Source organism: Taudactylus pleione, unplaced genomic scaffold (assembly GCF_031769625.1).
Source record: "Taudactylus pleione unplaced genomic scaffold, aTauple2 ptg001508l, whole genome shotgun sequence".
Lineage (NCBI taxonomy): Eukaryota > Metazoa > Chordata > Amphibia > Anura > Myobatrachidae > Taudactylus > Taudactylus pleione.
Genome location: NW_028285906.1, coordinates 633,530 through 648,573, shown reverse-complemented (window position 1 = coordinate 648,573; position 15,044 = coordinate 633,530). Strand labels below are relative to the sequence as shown.

The 15,044-nt window shown below is 44.2% G+C and overlaps 1 protein-coding gene across 1 annotated transcript in view; it reads right to left on the bottom strand.

Moving 5' to 3' along the window:
* Window positions 1–15,044, bottom strand: part of LOC148442445 (transmembrane protein 121) — a 174,623-nt gene that overhangs the window by 104,839 nt on the left and 54,740 nt on the right. The gene's annotated exons all lie outside the window — the stretch shown is intronic.

Here is a 15,044-nt window from a genome sequence, read left to right as displayed (position 1 = left end):
GGTATATAGAGGTTCATTTTAATATCAACAATAGTATGCCAATTTGTACATGGCCAGTTACGAGAGAGAGAGAGCACATCACCTCCAAGTATAGTGATAACATCAAGTTCTACAGCCGATTTATAAATGACATCTTTTTGATATGGCAAGGCACGATGGAAGGTTTTAAACAAATGGTCATCAATTTAAACACACTCAATAGTCCGATACGTTTCACGTATGATATTGATAGTAGATTGATTAATATTTTGGATGTCTCCATTTGTCTATCTGAAGGGAAACTTTCTACTTCATTGTTTAGGAAGCCTACAGTCAGGAATTTGGCATTGTCACCAACAAGCCACCATACAGTGGCCTTGAAAGAAAATTTGCCGGTATCACAGTACCTAAGAGTCATGCGAATCAACACAACGACCGAAATGAGAGAACTTCAGTTAAAAGAAATGACAACAAGATTCCGTGATAGGGGCTATCACCAAGCCATTCTACATAGATGTCTTCAGAAAGCTACACAAATCTTTATGACTCCTCCAGATAAAGAGACTCCTAACAGAAACAAGGATCGGCGTCTCATCTACACCACCACATATGATGGAAAAGCAAAATATACCCAGAAATCTATAAAGAAATTCTGGCCTATTTTGCAGAGTGATAGAACGTTACCTTTTCAACATATGGCACCACCTATGATGGCATACCGAAGAGGACCCAATTTAAGGCAGATGCTAATGAGGCCCACCTTGTATCCAGGCAAAAAGAGTGAAATATCAGATTTGTTCAGTCCGACCTTCCCACATCCTCACTCAAGCAGCAAGATTGCCATCAAATATAGGTTGCAATGTGCATAAGATCATCTAATTTATATTCTCATCTATCCGTGTGGTCTATATTATGTAAGCCTCACAGTACGACGGTTTAGAGACAGGATGGCCAATCACTGAGCCTTGATTAGGGCAGCTCTACAGACTGGCAAGAGTCATAAACCTGTCGCTAGGCACTTCTTGGAAAAAACACATCAGGCTGCGTCCTTAAGATGCAAACTAATAGATTGGATTCCTCCCAAACCAGGCTGTGACAAGTTCTTAAGTTTAAAAAGACGGGAGAGTTTTTGGATCCATAAACTCAATACTGTCATACCAAGAGGTCTAAATGAGCATAATCCTCTAAGTGTATTCTTGTAAGGTCCATTATGGGTGTTCCTATATGAATAAGAAGCATACCTCATTTCACATTATTCCGGTCATTTTTTCATTTGTTCATGTATTTATGTAGTATGTTTTTTTCTTTTGTCTCATTAGTGTGTATATATATATATATATATATATATATATGTTTTTGTTTTGTATAATCATGCAGTTTTTTTATATACCTTTGCCACACTTGGTTTCAATGATTTATTAGTTTATGTAAGAAATTGCCTACTTTGTCAGCATTTTACATATATATATATATATTTTTTTTTTGCATGATATATCTGAAACCTTGTTGTTGGTCTTATCATGTGCCTATAATGTCATTACTATACAGCGCGGGCTTAAGTTGTACTACTTATGCACATTTCAGTTCTTGTGCGTCACTACACAGCCTTGACGCGTTGCTAAAATACCCCCCTGTGTTTGCGCATCAGTGTGACACGTGGAAGCGGATCTTAATGATCACGTGCTGCCGGTCCTTCCGATTTTAGCCGCAACTGAGCGCTGTATTGCATGGATGGCAGTGGCTAACGTGAGCCTCTGCACGCCACTATTCAAGGGTGCCCTGATTTGCTTTAGGCATGCTACTCCAGGTAAGCTCGCGTGTATATTGCATGCTGTTATATGCCCCGTTGACTTAGTTGTGCCACTGATATCAACGTGGTGTTATGTTTACAGGTTCGGGTGCCCTTTAAAGAACTTCTTTAGTTCGGCCACACTTCTGCGATATTATATTGAGGTACTTATGTCTGTGTCTGGTTGCCATAGCAGTGGTTGTGTCACCAATCACGAAAGTTTGTTTAGCAATTCTATATCATTAGCCCTCATTTCCCTGGATATCTGTGTGCTTAATAATAAACTATATGTATCTATATTCAGATTATCCCCGGGTATTCTATGCTATGATTTCAGTGAGGTCCAGGTATGCATCTAGTGCCGTTTTCATATGCTATAACGTGTGGAGTTACTTTGCATGCTGTGGGTACACCTAGTTACATTTTGTATACACATTGGTGGTAATGATATGGCTGTGGCTACTAGTGATTCATGATAGTTCAATCACATTTGACATATGGGAGCCTGATAGACAGGTTATTGTGTGTCTTTTCATGTTTCACAGATATTGTTATATCCGTCTTCCAGTACCTCATATATGACTTTGTTGAACTGAGGTCTTGAGAAAGGTACATAATTGTGCCGAAACGTCGACCATGAACACAGACTCTTACCCATTCCACTGAGATGTCTAAAGAGGAATAAAGTTTAAATGTTGTTTTAAGCAGTGAGTGCATCCTTCCTTCCAGAAAATCTACTTCTATTTTGGGACCTATGTCCTTGGAAGCACCCTGATGATGTCACGTCTAAGTTGAGAGTGCAGGACTTTTGGCGGTATATACATATACATACATACATAGACACACACAAACACTGCAGAAGAGATGGCACACAGGGAACAATAAGCTCAATAAACACAATATGCTGTCTCACCGACAATTTAATGTATTTTTACATTTTCTTCATATAAAAATACATTGTGTTTATTGAGCTTTTTATCTCCTGACTGCTGTCGCTGCTGCAGTTTATCATTGGGACTTGTTTCCTTTCGGAGAGCAGTGGGGTGAATATTTACTTGTGCAGTGAGTGCCAGATACTTGCAGGTTATATCTATACATTTCAATGTTTCAAGGCCACATCAGCCTTTTTTGTCAGGGTAAGGCTGATGTAGCCTTGAACCGTTAATCGTTTGAATATATTATTTGCTCTTTCAACTACTGGACCCTGAGTGCTGTTATTTTTTTTTATGAGACTATGATTACATCTATAACAAGTACCAGGGGCAGCTGTTCTTTGTTACTGTGAGTGCTGGCATATTTGGTTGTCTCTCTCTCATATATATTTATGTACATACATACATACATACACACACACACACACATATAAACACACCACAAAACTTTCTTCTAGTCTCCAAACCTTCAAGTGTTCCCTGAAACCTCACCTCTTCAGGCAGTTTATCAAATTCCATAACCACCGACATAACCTATATAAGCTATCTTGTGTGAATGGATCATACAGCCCACCAAGAACAGGTGACCAAGCCCTCCGGGGAAACGCGCGTCCGTTCGTTTGCTAGCTGCATGCTGCCCTCCACACATGTGCTGTCTACTACCCTCCTTACCACAGGTACCTTTCTATCATTCTATCTATCATTCCACCGCGCTGTTGCGCAGAGGACACCAGCGGGTGACCCCCCCTGCAATGCCTGTTAGGTAACAGGTGAGTGACACAGCTGTTATCTCTGCTTCAGCAGCGTTTCTGCATTTCCCCTGCGACTCTGGCGGCTACTCCTCTGCCAGTCCTCCATTTGATTTTGACTGGGGACTTTAGAGTGGGCTCGGCCACTGTGTGATCACAGGACTTACTTTTTTCCTTCTCTCATCTCATTCACGTTTGGCATTAGATGACCCAAGTTTTTGATTCTGTCCGTATATATGTGCATCAATGTCATTTTCAGCACCAGATTTATATTAGTATTTAATCTTACTTTGCGGTATACTAAATGCTTCTATTTACCATTATTGACCTGATGCTTAGCTTTTGAACTTTCAATTGTGGACTGAATTCACTGTAATATTCGTCCCTCTATCTTTTGTATCCCTCCAACAAGCTCTCTCATCTGGGTTAATTTCTTATCACTCCCTCTGCAATGCTATCTGTATCAGAGGAGATTAATTTATAGTTGTCACAGAAAGCAGAAGCGTTGCCTTACTCTTCACCTGGGAATGACGCATCAGATACACTCTCTCATCTCCTGTCTGATATAGACAGGTGACAGCAGAAGTGTATGGGCGTAACCCCATCCCAGGTCTTACTTTCTTCTTTTTCTCTTGGTATCTGTCATTTATATATATTAAGGGAACACAGATAACCGGATGATCCCTATAATCAGCACTCTCCATGCTACTTTTCGTGTGTGGTATCATTTTAATTGATTAAAATAATTTGTTTATTGAGGGCAGCAACAGATAAATAACAATAATTTTCGCCTTATGACATATAATTCTTGTTTTTGTTATGTCACAGAATTAATACATGTGTCACGATAGATGTCCTTCTGTGACGCTATATGATTTATTGTGATATTTTCAGAGTCACTACATATGTCACAGTAGATGTTTTCTTGTGACTAAAATGTACTGGTATGCCTTTGGGTACCACAAGTCTGATTGTCATCTGTTCTGATTAGATGACTTAAATGTTTACATGTGGAAATTTTTGTATGTCGATTGTTCTTTCATTTTACTGGATACATTGTTATGATAAGTTTGTTCATTTTTCACTTATATAATTGACTATCTATATGTATATCCAGTATATTTCTAGTGTCTCTGTTTATGTCCTTTTCTTTTAAGGTTCTTGATTAAAGGTTAAGTTTTAACACCTTCCTATGATTATTACATGACTTTCACATTTCATTTAAGAGTGCCCCAAAATAGACGTTATTTGTCTTTCCCCCCACCTCTGCTTCTAGCATAGGTACTTTTTTGATGTGTTCTGCACAAAGTCTATGGGTGCACCACCAACCACTAATTGTGTTGAATTATCTAAATAATCCACCTGTATGTTGGTCCTTATAATAAGTTTTTTGCTGATTACTCTCTGATAACTATTTAATCTATCACTAGTGCAGACTCATCCCTGTGCTTTTTCTTGTTCAGCCCACCAAGAACGTCTGCAGTCTGGCTGGACCAATATGCAATATGTGGCACTTTTCCTTGTAAATCAATTCCTATTTCCCTCTACATTGTAGAATTGCGATAAACACCCTCTTACCTTTTTGTCTGTTATGTTTTATAACTGTTTGTTCCAAACTGTAAAACGCAAATGCTGGCACTCTATAAGTAAACGTTAACACATGTGTGTTTTGTTGTATGAAGGAAGGAAAACGAGTACCGCAGAGTAGGTGCAGCCTGAGAATAGACATGTAACCAGGAGGTAATGAGTGTGCATTCATTGTATTTAAATTCTCCCTTTATGCAAAATACACACAAAAAGAATATTATAGTGTAGTCCAATAAATATATAATCACCTTTGTGATAATCAGAATAAAACATTTACAGTAGGTGATTTGAAGAAGACACTGTAAGCATCACCAAAGTGTGTGGACACAGTAATTGTGCATATTAATCAGCTCCCTCTCATGGAAATGCACTTACTAGAAATACAAGTATTTATACAAAATCTTTTGTGCTGAACTTTACACAGACACTGCTTCCTGGGTCCTATACAGCTCCAAGCTGATTTCCTCCAATGTGTAATGGGGTCAAGAAGGCTGCCAAGGGCTGTCTGCACAGGCAGGCATGTGTCTCTTGGGCTGGACCCCTATTTAGCAGTGACATGCTGGTGAGGTCAATGGCTGGGGAGGCACACATTAAGATGGGTCTGAGTGCTGGGAGCCTGTGTCACCCCCTACTCATTGTAACTTTCACTTCACTACACTAAGATTCAGTGTCCATTGATTCTCCTACCTGCATCACTGTATTTTCTCTTGTTGCTGAGCTCCGATCTCTAAATACTGCAGTGCACTTCCTGGTTACATGACACATCCAAGGTGTCCATCAGTGCTCAAGGCACGCCCCCCATACTAATAGGCATACCTCTATTAGCTCTTTTTCTGTGCAGCTTACTGGCCATGGTGTGGCCCCACCCCCAGATCTGCCAGCAGTGTCTGATTATCCAAAGCAAGGCTGAGCTGTTGCTGCCTCATCTCTAGTCCCCCTGCAGTCCCAGGGAGCTCCACAAAGCTGGGGAGTGATAACTATAAAAATTATTACAATAAACAAGGAAGATGTTTACAAGTTATAAATATCTTCTTTGTATTATTCTAATCATTATATCAAATGTCAGGAGTATGACATTGGAGGCCCTGCCTCCCCTGACTGCATGCCCCTGCTATTTAGTGATTGGACCAGCATGTGGCCTAGTGGCTGAATCACCCAGCAAGTGATCTAACAGCAGTGATTGGAGCCAGCATGTCAGCCCATATATAAAGGGGGCCAGCTCTGCTATGCTGCTGCATGTTGGTTGGCTCCCCCTGCTCTAGCACAAGCCACCAATAGGCTACTGTCAGTCAGTCCCTTCTCACTCTCCCAATTGCACCCATGCTTCCTGAGTCCCTGCCCCTTCCCTCTAGTCTGCTGTGCAGAGTCTTCTCTGACTTTCTTGCTTTCATACAGCTCTAGAGATGCTACCATTACTGGGTTAACCATCAATGGTCACCATCAATGGTACCATTGGTGGTTAACCTCAATACAATCAAACCATTGACGAGGAACCATCAATGGTTTTTGCCCACCGACAGACATCCCTGCTCTCTTACTCATGGGGCAGCGAGCCATTCAGAGTTGGGGGTAGGGCTTTGTGGGTTATGTGGGAACATGCTTTGTGTCCAGGGAACAGCAGGTACAATAAAAAAGAATTGCAGGGCTCTGTGCCATTGATGGTGGGGAACCATTGGATCTTCACCATCAATGGCAAAACAATCGACCATCAGTGGTTATTAGCTATCCATGGTCGATGACATCTCTATGCAGCTACTTGGTGTGAGGAGACCAGACACAGCCTCTTCCTGTTAGCAGAGCTAAATAGCTGGGGAGGGGAGCGATTTTTTTCCAATGCACATGTGTCTGAGTCACGCTGCGCATGCATTAAGGTACAGTGCTGTAGTCGCACTCTGCAAGTCTTTATTTCCAGTGTGATTGACAGTCAGGAAGCATTTGGGGAAGGCAATGGGGAATGGAGGCAAGGAACGCAGACGTGTCTCAACCATTTCGGGGGGGGGGTCACTTCCCGCATCTGCGATTTCATATGCAGGAAACATGGCTCCAGCATTTCAGTTATGGCGGACATTTTGAGTGACCATAGACTCACTCAGGAAGTCAATGTTTGCATGATCTGCATCTGATGTTGCGTATGTCTACGCAGTTGGGGACAGCTGCGATGGCTTTGATGGGCATCTCAATACAAGTCCTGGCCACTCTTGAATTAGCACATCTTTGTATATCCACACTCTGAATCAGGCACGTAATCCACCAAGGAGGGTGGGGGGGACGGGATTAATTATCCTAAAAAACTCAACTATGATATATCTATATAATAAGTGAGAAAGCGTGTGTTTGTCTGTCTGTCCTTTATGCACAGTCAGAATTTTGGACCTAACTCCACTAAATTTGGCATGGTGGTGTAGTTTGACCAGAATTAGGTTTTTGCCTAGGTTTGAACTTCATCAGGGTCACACAATCCTTAAATATGGGGACACTATTAAATTACACAGGCTCCAGGGCTAACTGAAGTGGAAATTGGCAGTCTGCCAAAAACCTGTATGAAAGCTACAAAAGTATCCTTTTAACCTCACAGTGTGAGCACGTGTCAAACTTTATGGCTCATGCAAGTTCATATTAAATCCAGAGTCAAGGCGCCCATACACAGTGCGATTTGCATAAGATGCGATCTCGTATACGATTTCTCTTGAAAATTCTTCCCTTGAAATTCTTTATGATTTGTACCATCAAATGGTACGATTGTACAAACGAGCATACGATTAGATGTGTCTTAAGTGTTTGCAAGTCGTTTAAGATATATTGTATGTAGCAAAAAACCTCACAATGCATCTGCTAGAATCTCAATAGAGGAGTGCTTATCTAAGGGGTATAAAAGACAGCATCCCTTGGGCACACTCTCACTGTGACTAGTGAGACTTTGTTTTATACCCTGCTGAACGCTGTACATTGCTATTGTGCTTTGCTTTGGGCTTGCCTTTAACAAAGTGTATTCTATACTAAATACATTTTGTGTTGATGGATTCCTATCGCTATAAGCTTCTGCTAGCCTATGGCTCTCTGAAGCCGAAAGGTGATGGAGCTGAGGAGAGCAGGTGGATGAGGTCTAGCTGGACTAGGGCCGGATTATAGGAGGGGCGGACGGGGCGGTCGTCCAGGGGCCCCCACACATTGGGGGCCCCCACACTGCCGCAGATATTGACCGGAAGCTGGCCACTCACCCTGGCCGGCTCCCGGCAGAATCACAGAGACAAACAGCACACTGACAGTCAGCATCAGGACACTGCTTGATGGACCTCTAGTGGCTGCCTCTAGAAGCCCCGCCCCCTTGTTGACATATCCCAGCAATTCGCGGGTGCATGTGTAGGGGGCGGGGCCTAATGTAGTGAAGTGCCAACCCCCATTAGAAAGCTGAGGGCTCCTGCAGCTGCAACAGGTATGTGTGCGGGCTCTCAGTCCCCTCTCTCCTGCTCCTTCCTCCATCCCCTTACTCCCTCTCTGTCTCTCTCCTCCATCCAGGGCCGCCATCAGGGGGGGACTGCCGGGCCTGTAGTCCCAGGCCCGGACACTCTGGGGGCCCGCCCTCTCCTCCTAATGCTTGTCCACTACTTCCTCCCTGCTAAACTTACATTCACTGACAGTCTAGGCCGGGGGTCCGCGGCCGCTAGCGCCCACTCCTATATCCTCTCACTATCTCTCTGACTGCCCGACGCTGCTGCCGTGTATATGGCTGGCTGTGGGAGGCAGGCAGAGTGGATGCTCCCAGCCTGCTCTGTGCTGCTAGCCTATAGCACAATCGAGCAGCCGGGAGCATCCTCTCTGCCTGCCTCCCACAAGTAGCCACAAACACTACAGCAGCGGCGGTCCGTTGGAGAGGTAGGAAGGGGATATAGTACTGGGCGCTGGTAGCAGCGGACCACCAGCCGAGCCTGTCAGTGAGTACATTTTACAGGGAAAAAGTAGTGGGTGGGTGGACCCCTCGTTGTGAGGAGGGAGGGAGATTACTGGGGGGTGTGTGTTTTCTGTGAGTTGAGGCTCTGTTTAATGGGGGCTGGGGGGGCCCTACCTATTTGGTCCGTCCCGGGCCCCACGATTTCTGAAGGCGGCCCTGCCTCCATCCCTCTCTCTCTCTCTTCCCTGTCCCTCTTCCCTCTCTCTCTCTTTTCCCTCTATCTGTCTCTTATGTATATATTATAATATAGCTATAATTTCTCTTATCTAAATAGAAAGCTTGTCCTTGCCACACTTCAGAAGGGATGGCTCACAGGTTTTCACATGTGGAAGGCAGAATCCATTTCCACACAATGAAGTCTGCACCACTAATTTAATTATATATATATATATATATATATATCTGTCTGTATCTCTCTCTAGATATAAATATATCTCCTATCTATCTATCTATCTCATATCTATTTATCTATCTATCTATCTAAAATTATCTCTATATATATCTACTCAAAATCCTGCATTTTTCCCTGGCAGTATATTAGATCATGGCCACTATGCTGCCGGGAGTCAGTTCCCAGCAGTGTCACGGACATGATGTAGTATGCTGCAACTTCGCCAGTCAGTGGAGAGTCCAGAGAAGGTAAGGCTGGGTACACATTAAATGATGTGTACCCAGCACAATGTCTCATGCGGCGGGTCCTTGCATTGGCAAGTGCATACACACTTGCCCATGTCAGGAGCGACGGTGTAAGAGCAGGGGCATGCTGCATTTGGCAGCATGGCCTCGCTGATGATATAGCTCGTTGGACCTGCTTGCATGTCCGATGGGCAACGTCAGCAACATAGCGGGTACACACTTGCCGATGTGGACGACAATATGTTGTCCAATCCGCCGGATCGGACATCATATCGTCTAAAGTGTACCCGGCTTAAGGGGAATAGTAGTCGCTGCGTGAAGCAATGTAATTGATGGGGCCCCCACAACTCAGTTGCCCCGGGGGCCCCCACAAGCCTTAATCCGGCCATGAGCTGGACTAAAATGGCTAATGAGGAGGGAGACTCGCTCCCATATGCCTCTGTTGATGGAGATTAGGGAGAACAATCCAGACGATTATTGCAATTGCCTGCATATGAATGATGCCACCTTCCAGGAGTTGCTGCGTCTGGTGACCCCCTATATCCGGAGGCAGGACACCAGCATGAGGGCCATCCCGGCCAAGGAGAGGCTCATTGCTATCCTGAGGTACCTGACCACAGGAAGGTCCTTTGAGGACCTGAAGTTTGGGACCCTCATTTCCCCCTAGGCTTTGGGGCGCATCATCCCAGACACCTGTGATGCCATTGTCAATGCCCTGAGGTTCCACTACTTTAAGGTGATTAAAAATACTACACATTTTTTTCTAGTGAAAGAAAAGGGTTTTTATTTTATTTTTTTTCACACTGAGGGAAAAAACTCAACCAACATGGCTGTATATATCAATAAACATATTTTTACTTAAATGCAAAACTAACATGGCTGCTTTTTAATGTTTAACAAAACCAACATGGTTTGAAATGTATAAAAACTGGTTATCAACAAGTTTTATCTCTCCCACTAGCTAGGCAGCTGCATGGTGTATGGTTTGTCAAACGTCGGATTGAATAAGCCAAGAAGCACATGGCGCAAGTCCAGATTGAGGCCCCGGTATTCCCCAATCTGTCCTTGCGCCATACGTTTAGTGACCCTGTCCAATCCACATCGTCCACTCCGTATACTATGTAGTAGCTATTAGGAGAGATAAAACTTGTTTATATTTAAAATTGACTATAATTGAAACATTTTTAAAAAATGGGGTGGCGGCTCTCTCTTTACCAACATGGCTCTGTAAAGAATCTCCGAGGAGGATGTGGAGGGGTTGGTGGGTTTGGTAGTAAGGTAAGTGTGATGGGTTGTAGGGTGGGATGGGGTTGGCCTCAGTTGTGTGGCCTGGTAGCTTGGTGGCGGGTAGGAATGAGAAGAGGATGACCCATAGCATTGCTGCACTGTTGTCAGGTGCAGAGGCTCATCCGTCAGCCTAGTTGTGGTGCCCAGCTGCTTCAATTGCTTTCACAGTGTGGGTACACGATTCTACAGTTATACTGCCATAGACACCTGCTTCCACCCAAAAGCATTTTGATTAGTTTGGAGTAATTTAGCATAGTTTGAGCTTTTTTCACAATAGTGTGGTTGGCGTGTACACTTACATCATTCTGTTCATGCACATATGCAAAAGTCTATTGGTGTTCAATGTCATGCTTCTTTAGGAAGGCCTTAACTTCTTTGTTCTTGTATTCTCCAACATTATCAGATCTTAGGATTTTCAGCTTGTGACCAGTTTGAGTTTCATTCTTTGCTCTGATGAAATAAACGTGTGTCATTCTTGTATATTCATCAATGAATGTATGAAGTATTGGTATCCACTTTATAATTTCCCTTCCATTAGACCACAAATGTCTGTATGCACCAATGTCAGGGGTGCTTCAGCTCTGGTCATTGATCTTGGAGAGGGGCAACGGGCTTGCTTGCCTACTATACAGCTTTCACATAACGGTGTCTCTGTCACTCAGGGTTATCCCCGTCACCAGTCTATTGAGAAGTTTCTGGAAGTTATCATACCCTAGGTGGTCTAGCCACCTGTGCCAGGGCTCCATAAATTGTGAGTCAGTCATCATTGCATAACACTTCTTTGTGTCTAGGACACATAGTGGTTGGTATCGGGTTCCTGTCACTATCACAGTCCCTCTTTCTTTCCCAAAGCATGTTTTCCTTTTGTGAACTTGACTTTGAATCCTTTCTGCTCTAGGACAATTATAGCAATGAGGGTTGTCCCCATATCTGGTATGTATAATACATCTTGGATTTTTGTGATTTTGGTTTCACCTCTTATAGATGTGCTATGACTGTCCTGACTTCTGTGGCTGTAAGACAGTTGTTTTTGACTGTTACTGGGTCACATGTGCTTAATGTTGTGAACCATTCTTGATTGCAACTTAAGTGTCTTATGGCTCCCGAGTCTATATACCATCAATCTCTTCTGCAACTTGTTTTTACACTTCTTTTTATGTAGCATTCACATCTTTCAGTTTGCATTCAGAAGCTTTGTGTCCAACTTTGTGTACTTTGCAGGCTTAATACTCTTGAGTGTAATGCAGTATTCTCAGCATTTAATTTAATAAGTATACGTTCTTGGAACTGTAACACTTTGGTCCTTATGATCTCTGTTGATAGATTAGCGATGTTGGATTCAAACATTACTACTACTAGGAAATCGAATTCAGATGTTAAATTCTGTATCATAGCCATAATAATCTCCCCATCACCGACTTGGACTCCTACAGATGCAAATAGCTGAGATATGGACCTTATATGATCAATATAGTCACTCATACTTGTGCATTTACTCAACTTGGTATTATACAATATTCAGATTAATTCTCCTGATGAGACCTTTGTCCTCATACTCTGTTTTCAGGGCTATCCACATATTACGTTCTGGCACTTTCCCATAAATTATGAAATAAACTTTTTGATCCACACTTTAGCCTATGATTCGCATGGCTTTGTATATATCAACAGGGTTTAGGATTGTCACCTACCTGGTAAATAGTGATTGTAGGTTTCTGAGCCTAATGAAACTCATGTTGTGTCCTTAAGCAAATCCAAGATTCACTGTTTAACTTCACATGTACCACTCCTGATATACTGAGGTGTCTCGGGTTTCTGAGGAGCCTGGGCCCATAACCTGTTGATATATGTGTTCTATTTGGTGTAGAAGTATTACAGAGCCATGTAGTACTGCAGTGCTCAGACACAGTGACAAAATGGCACTGCACATGTGCAGAAGCATCCTCAGTGGCCATTTTGGTAACGGACACTCAGTGGCTTCAAGCAGGAGATGGAGACAGCAAGTACTCCTCTCCAACACTCCTCCTATCACTCACCACAGGTGCAATCTGCCCAAGCTAGCTTTCTAGAGGAGTCCTGTCTTCTGCTACATGTATCTGCTTTCTCTTATATCCTCTCAGCTGTGTCCTATCTAATGGCACTGTGCTGTGTGTTTAAATCCTATAGCAGCTCCTTAGTCCCTCTCTAACAAGTGTTGGCTTATAGTTGTCTCTGATCAGAGTAACTATTGGTGGCAGGGGCATTTTGGGGTGTCTGATGGACATATAAGGAGTATGTGGGGATGTCTGGGACATTTAAGGGGCAATACTACCTCACAGCACTGAGGTCATGAGTTTTATTCCCACTATGGCCCTAACTGTGTGAAGTTTGTATATTCCCCTGAGCTTGCGTGGGTTTCCTCCCACACTCCAAAAATATACTGGTAGGTTATTTGGCTCCCAACAAATGTTAACGCTAGTGTGTGTGTGTATATGTGCATGTGATAGGGAAAATAGATTGTAAGATCCACTGGGGCAGGGACTGCTGTGAATGGCCAAATGCTCTCTCTAAAGTGCTGCGGAATATGTGTGCGCCATATAAATAACTGATAATAAATACAAGAAATGTGGTGAAGTAAATTATGTTGAGATCCAAAAACGGGCGTTGGGCCCCAATTTATTTCAATGATTTATCCAAGGGACCAACATAATTATGAACTCAGTGTGATCACTACTGTACATCGGTTACATATAATTGTTGATATGTCCTAATGGTGTACTAGAAGGCTAAGTGGCATAACTTCATCCCAGGTGCCCGGAAGCAAGATAAATGTTGGTGTGTCCCCCACCCTCCAAATTAAAATATACCACCCCCCCAGCACTTATGCCAGCTCCAGCTGCCGCCAACCCCCTATGCAGTTCCTTTTATACAATGCCCCCAGTAGTGGTCCCATGCAGTGCCCTCAGTAGAGGTCCCCCTATGCAGTGCCCGCCTATATAGTGCCCCCCAGTAATGGTTCCCCTATGCAGTGCCTCCAGTAGTGGTCCCCCTATGCAGTACCCCCAGTAGTGGTCCCCTATGCAGTGCCCCCAGTAGCAAGGCCCCTGTAGTGCCCCCAATAGTAAGGCCCCTGTAGTGCCCCATGATACCCCCAGTAGTAATGCTGCTGTTGTGCCCCCATATGATGCCCCCAGTAGTAAGGCCCCTGTAATGCCACCTGTAGTACCCCCATATGATGCACCCAGTAGTAAGGCCCCTGTAGTGCCCCCAGTAGTAAGCCCCTGTAGTGCCCCCAGTAGTAATCCCCCTGTAGTGCCTCCAGTAGTAAGCCCCCTGTAGTGCCTCCAGTAGTAAGCCCCCTGTAGTGCACCCTAGTAGTAAGCCCCTGTAGTGCTTCCAGTAGTAAGCTCCCTGAAATGCCCCCAGTAGTAAGCCCCCTGTAGTACCCTCAGTAGTAAGCCCACTGTAATGACCCCTGTAGTAAGCTCCCTGTAATAAGCCCCCTGTAATGCCCCCTGTAGTGCCCCCCCGCGCACGCACACACACACATACAAAAAAAAAAAATACTTACCTTAAACCCTGCTCCAGTGCCTGCTGCCATCCGTCCCTAGCGCCCACTCCTCGGAACTATGGGAGTGACGTCATGATGTCACTCCCATAGTGCACTGCGGGTCCCGGAAGCCGGGGCTCAGGAGTGAGCTTCGTCCTCTGGCCACCGCCGGGAAAAGAGAAGGAGCTGGGCGCCCGCTGGTAACACGCTCAGTGGACACCCGGCAAATGGAGGGTGCAGGGGGTGCGACTGGAGGTGGAGCACCAATCAGCGGTGTTCTTTCTCCATGCAGCTCCGGGTGACAATGGAGCCAGGTGCCCCCTTCAGGGCTGGCGCCCGGCGGCAAATTACTCCATTGTCTCCGGGAGTTCCGCCACTGAGAAGACTTGGTATAAACTAGGAGGTTAACAATAGGCACCAGAGAAATTGTCAAATGGAGTTTAGGTGACACAGTGATCCTTAACCAGGCTTGCAAGTTTATAGAGAGACAGCGGTAACAATAGTAACAGCGGTAACGTATGCAGCAGTGTTGCGAGTATCAGGGGTGGATCTAGACTATTAGGGGGGGTGAGTTAATGATTAATTCTGCCCCCCCCGCCCCCACGAC